We start from the raw sequence: 6,771 nt of genomic DNA on the forward strand, positions 1-6,771 counted from the left end.
CTTTCGACGATCCTAGAATAACAAAAACATTTGGACGAGCTTTTAAAAAGTGGAATTCCAGTTAATCAATTGTATGGACCTTTGCTTTAGTTGTGAGGGGGCAATATTTTCCTTTTTACTTAGAAAGCAGGGAGTTGTCATCATTATGTCTGGTGGATAGTGACAGCGATATAATTTATGTCCTAGAAGAGAAAACACTGCACAAGGGAGATGGGGTCAAAATTTAATCAGGAATCAAAGTTGGAAGATATTCTCTAACTTCATCGTGCCAGAAATCTTAATTTAATACAGAATCTTGAAATCTATAATTATTTCACATACATCAATGACCTACCGTATAGCCTCAGTCACCCAAAAACTACAAAATACAGACTTACATACCAGAAGCCATATGACAATTCTTGATATCAAAGTCAACGTGACGCAGACACAGACAGTTGGCCATAGTTGCTTAAAAGACTCCCTAACCACCGTTAGAATATCGTAGTTTTCTGTCCTCATTACTAGGTATGAGGTTGGTGTGTAGAAGCCATACACAAACCTATTTTCTTTCTGATAGCGTTTCAATCTTGTAACTACTGGATATCTGTAATGGACGGAAAGCGGTGAAGATTGGTTGAGCTCGTCATTTAAGCAACATTGTGTTGCCATCTCCAAGAACAGTTTCGCTTGTGTGAAATTCAGTTCATGAGCAACAGGATTCTGCCAAAACTCTCTTTGAGTCCAATCCACAATAATGTTATGCTTCCTTGAGAGTGAGGAATTGTGCTTAGAGCAGATGCCATTCTTACACCGATCAGGGATATTGCTCCGTGTTAAACCTTTAGAAAAACATCTCTTACATTCTGCTTCATTACACACCCCTCCTTCAATCTCCCAGACAGTTAAGACTCCAATTGTAGCGAAGAGAGATGCTATGGTTTTCATTTTATGAGACGAGTCTGCAAAATAAACCCCGCAGAATTTAACTCCTCTCAAAATGTGTCTTATACGGCTTATTTATGCCTATTCGGTACCATATGCCTCTTTAATTTAAGCAAGTAGTTGACGTTTTCATGGTATATTAGCATGTTGAAAGGTTGAGAGCTAAAAGTAAGCCAGCCATCTGATTTCGAATGTCTGTCTGAGACCAATTTCAATGTGTTTTAGATATCTAGATGATCAAAACGATTATTGTTGACGGGTAAGCTACCAGCCTGCAATAGAATAACCGAGGATAAAGAAATAAAGGCTGATAGTTTCGAAAGAAACTGTTTGGGGCTGCGTCGGTGGGAGTAACGAAATAATTTGGATATATCAACAAAAGTTGAAATGGTAAATTGGCCACCGTAATGATTACAAAAGCTACGAAATAATTTGGATATATCAACAAAAGTTGAAATGGTAAATTGGCCACCGTAATGATTACAAAAGCTGATGATAAAGAAAGGTTCGAATTTTTAAGGATAATGTCTATAATGGCTGTTTGCATAAAAGCATAAGCAATAGACGGTAGCCCACGACGTGGCACAAATTTGAAGGACGTCTATCAGGTGTCGTCGCACTACAATTCTCCTTTCTTTTAGATGAAATTTTGTTAGATTATTGAAGAGGTCGAGACCAGTTTTGTGAGCAGTTTAGGGAGACTACCCGTTATCACAGCTCTTCACGAATAGTTTAAGCACTCATTTTTGAGGGGGTATTTACTCTGTTACTATAGAAACCAAGTAAAATTGCCTCTGATCAACCCAGTTCCAAATATATTAACACATTTTGAAGGATATCAATACGATGAAATTGACCGTTTCATCAATTCTGGCGTCTCAGAAAAGGAAAGACAATAATTTATGATATTATTCATGAATTCTTTGAGCGAAAAGGAGTTAGTTTTAAAAACAGCAGGTGGCAGTTTTATTATTTCTTAGCAGAAATGGGTCTACAATACCACATTATTTTCATTTAAATTGGTGAAGGGTATGTGTCAACGCATTTCAGAACCGAAGTTTTAGTTAACTTGGAAATATTCAGCAAAATCTACATTTTGATTTCGTTTGGAAAGGTTCAGTTATGTGGAACAAGTGCAAAATTGTCCGTTTTGCTGAACACAGAAAATGGCGCCACATTTCACTTTCCATCTTTTGACACTATGAGGCTGCACTGCCAAGATTGTCATCCTTTTGCTTATCACAACTCGTCTAACAAGAGCCTTCAAGGAGATCTCCCTCGTTTTATGAAAAGTGTACTAATACTTGTTGTCCAAGACTACGCATTTATAACGAAAAAATGAACATTACTAGCTCTTGTGAGATGGAAATACTCATTCGACGAAATCACGACAAAAATAATCCTGTCTTTCATTTTCCAATTTTCTCTAACAAAGGAGAAACAGAACAGCTTCAGAGGAGGTTTGTGGCACTGTTTCATTCACCGGGACCTGTAGTTTTGAAATTTATCCACGGAATGGATTCATTTACAACTGGACTTCTGTATCTTCTATAGGACGTGTGGGTACTGGTGGTAATTTCCTTTCACACGCCATACTTGCAGGAATGATTATATGGGTTTTGGTACGTACCTCCAAGCAAACTCGAAATGTGTTATTATTCGTTTCCATTCCTTGGTTTTTTCTCTTTGTATTCTTTTTTACAAGTTTTAATTTGTTTACTTTGTGTTTACTCGGGCTTTCCGAAGGAAACGCCCGAGGTATGAATTCGGCTTGTTTGTTTTTTTTTGTTTTTGTTTTTGTTTTTGTTTTTTTTTTTTTGCGTTCAGTCACAAAACGCAGTTCCACTACAGCACATGCGTGAAGTGTACGCATAGAATGAACTCTAGAGCGTATGGTTTAAAGCACTCACTAAAACAATGGCTGCCTTCGTGGACAATTCCTTGCTTTATGTAGGCGAAAGAAATTCGATGGCTATTACGCCCAATACATATACAAAGTCACACACCGTTCGCGGTAGACCCACGCAAGAACTTGTGGAGCGTTTTGGGAGTTGCTTAAAAGATTCGCTCACCACTGTTATAACATCGTAGTTTTCTTTCCTCATCACAAGGTATGAGGTTGGTGCGTAGAAGCCATACACAAACCTATTGTCTTCCTTGTAGCGTTTCAATTTTGTAAATACTGGATATCTGTAGTGGACGGAAAGCAGTGAAGATTGGTTGAGCTCGTCATTAAAGCAACATTGTGTTGCCATCTCCAAAAACAGCCTCGCTTGTGTGAAATTCAATTCATGAGCTACAGGATTCGGCCAAAACTCTCCTTGGATCCAATCTACAATGATGTTATGCATCCTTGAGAGTGAGTGGTTGTGGTTAGAGCAGATGCAACTCTTACGCCGATCAGTGAGATGGCTCCGTATTGAGCCGTTAGAAAAATATTTCTTACATTCTGCTTCATTACGCACCCCTCCTTCAATCTCACAGACAGTTAAGACTCCAATTGTAGCGAAAAGAGATGCTAGGGCTTTCATTTTATGAGACGAGTTTGCAAAATAAACCTCGCAGAATCTAATTCTTCTCAAAATGTGCCTTTTGCGGCTTATTCATGCCTTTTCGGTACCAGATGCCTCTTTATTTTAAGCAAGTCGTTGACGTTTTTATGGTATATTAGCATGTTAAAACCTTGAGAGCTAGAATTAAGCTAACCGTCTGAAATGGAATGTCAGTTTGAGACCAATGGTAATGGTAATGGTAATAGTAACGGTAACTTTATTTATACACGGTATTTCCTTCAGGTACATTTATATTTAGGTAGAGAAAACTAAATACCTTACTAAACTAGAATCTAAGATAAAGAACTAAAAAAAATTAAGATGAAAAGAAAACACCTGCTTTTCAAGGAGGCCGTGTGTAAAATTAACAGATCGCTAATAAGATTATTTCACAGAATCGAAATTTAGGTCCCCTAATGATCATATGCATTAGGGAATGTCAAATGCCGCGCCCCCAGAGGCAAGCTGTTCCATAACACACTTCCGCTATAGGAAAGACTTGTTTTATAAAATTCAGTGCGGGGTTGTGGAACAGCGAGCTTGTATTCATTCTCTCTAAGGTTATAACTAGTTAAATCGCAGCGACGAACAAAACGCGAAGTCAGATATTCTAGAGCTGTGTATTTACGATGCTATGCACCACTCTTGCTTTACAAACTACGCGCTGATGGACAAGTTTCGACCACTTTAAATTTTGAAATAATTGACCAGTGCTGCAGTCATCATTTGAGAAAGTTAGAAGGCGGGCGGCGCGATTCTGCAATTTCTGCGATAGAAGATAGGTTCTTCGAACAATTTCCCCGTACTACATTACAGTAATCAAAGTGTGGCTGTACCAGTGAATTATGTAATTACGTTAAGTAGAATCTCAAAGGGGAGAAAATACCTACTTCGCTTATATTAATCGCACTTATGCCAGATGCAATCTTCTTAGAGATTTCGTTAATATGACACTCTCAAGAAAGATTTCCATCGATGTGAACACCTAAGGATTTAGAATTCGACATTTGTTTAATCTGGAATCAATGTGTTTTATATATCTAGATGATCAAAACAGTTATTGTTAACAGGTAAGCTATTAACCTGCAGTAGAATAACCGATGATAAAAAAACGGTTCGAATTTGATCAGTTGCTTACATAGAAGCATGAGCAATAGACGTTAGCCCACGACGTGGCACAAATTTGAAGGACGTCTATCAGGTGTCGTCGCAGTTGGGACCAGTTTTGTGAGCAATTTAGGGAGACTACACATTATCCCAGCTCTTTACGAATAGTATAAAACACACTTAAATGTAATTGTTTTGAGAGGGTATAGTATTTACGCTGTTACTATAGAAACCCAGTAATACTGCCTCTGATCAACACAGTTCCAAATATATTAACAAATATATTAACACATTTTGAAGGCTATCAATACGATGAAACTGACCGCTTTATCAATTCTGGCGTTTCAAAAAAGGAAAGGCGATAATTCGTGATAGTATTCATGAATTCTTCGAACGAAAAGGAATTAGTTATAAATTAAAGCAGCAGGTGGTAGTTTTGATATATTTTAGCAGAAATGGGTCAACAATACCACAATATTTTCATTTAAATTGGTGAACGGTATGTGCCATAACGCATTTCAGAACTGAAGTTTTGGTTAACTTGGACATGTTCAGCAAAACCTATATTTTGATTTGGTTTGGAAAGGTTCATTTGTGTGGAAAAAGTACAAAGTTGTCCGTTTTACCGAACACAGAAAATGGCACCACGTTTCACAGTCCCTCTTTTGACACTGTGAGGCTGTACTGGCACGATTTTCATCCTTTTGCTTATCACAACTCGTCTAGCAAGAGCCTTCAAGGAGATCTCTCTCGTTTTATGAAAACTGCACTTAATACTTGCTGTCCAAGACTACGTATTTATGACGAGAAAATGAACATTACTAGCTCTTGGAAGATGGAAACACTCATTCGACGAAATCTCGACAAAAATCCTGTCTTTCATTTTTGCAATTTTCTCTAACAAAGGAGAAACAGAACAGCTTCAGAGGAGGTTTGTGGCACTTTTTCATTCACCGGGACCTGCAGTTTTGAAAATTATCCACGGCATGGATTCATTTACAACTGGACTTCTGTATCTTCTATAGGACGTGTGGGCACTGGTGGTAATTTCCTTTTACACGCCATGCTTGCAGGAATGATCATATGGGTTTTGGTAGTTTCCTCGAAGCAAACTCGAAATGTGTTATTAATCGTTTCTTTCCTTCGTTTTCTCTCTTTGTATTCGTATTACAAGTTTTATTTTGTTTACTTTGATTTTCTCTTATCGATCTGGCATAGCTGACAAAAAACGTCCTCCGAGTCGTGAACATTTTTTTTAGTGGAGTGGAATAGTATAGAAATTACCTGAAAATGAGGAAAGTGATATGATTGACATCTTTTTTATCCCTTTTACCGTTAACATAAGTTTATCAAAATCTAAGTAACTCTGCAATAAGCGGAGGCTCTATGAACAAATTTGAAACTGTAACACATCTATCCACAATCGCTTCTCACTCCGTGAGAACAAACAGTAGTTAGAAAACAAATCTTGAGTGCCGTGTGAATTCAATGATTAGCAGTTGAGATATGCATGCATGTTGCAATCGTTGAAAAATGAGCTACATTACACCCTTCGCATTTGCACTTTTGTTCGCTGATACTTTTTAGCCAGCCGTAGGCTGTCTAAAAAATCTAATTTGGTTATATCAACTAAGCCGGTTGAAACCGACACTAAGCCGGTTTTTCAAATAACTGAAGAAGGTCTCTGACCGAAACGTTTTTTATTAAAATTGTTTATATTTTTTACGTCAGAAGTTGTCCATCCGCGCAATTTTTTAAACTTTTTACGTTCGTGTTGGCGGTGAGGTTTGGACTACAAATCTTTATTGATCCTCCTGGCGCGGTGCACCTTTGTTGGCCTGAGAGTTCCATTAACGACTATATATATATATAACTGCAGACAGTACTGTTTCGGCCTTCTGGGCCTCATCAGTGCAGTGCTGATGCTAGGATGGAGGAGAACCGAGACGGTCACCCCATCATCTGCTAAAATGTGCTCAATAGCAGGGCTAGAGCTATGGATAATTATACTTCAAGATTTAGGTTACTTGAACTTTTACTGCAACTCTGAGTTTCATGCCTCTTGCGAAGCAATCGTCGTTGTCAACGATTTCCCTTCTCTAACACGCAAAGAAACTCTCATCCTGTTTGGTTCCAAAATCTCCAAAATCATGTCCAAAATCATGGCCAAATTAACCATCGACGTTGA

General features: G+C 38.0%; 2 pseudogenes; both read left to right on the plus strand.

Annotated features, from left to right (window-relative positions):
* The first annotated feature begins 1,942 nt into the window (after positions 1–1,942).
* On the plus strand, positions 1,943–4,773 carry LOC148735840 (uncharacterized; annotated as a pseudogene).
* A 92-nt stretch (positions 4,774–4,865) lies between these two features.
* On the plus strand, positions 4,866–6,535 carry LOC148735841 (uncharacterized; annotated as a pseudogene).
* Positions 6,536–6,771: the final 236 nt, after the last annotated feature.

The sequence above is a fragment of the Stylophora pistillata genome, chromosome 3 (assembly GCF_964205215.1).
Source record: "Stylophora pistillata chromosome 3, jaStyPist1.2, whole genome shotgun sequence".
Lineage (NCBI taxonomy): Eukaryota > Metazoa > Cnidaria > Anthozoa > Scleractinia > Pocilloporidae > Stylophora > Stylophora pistillata.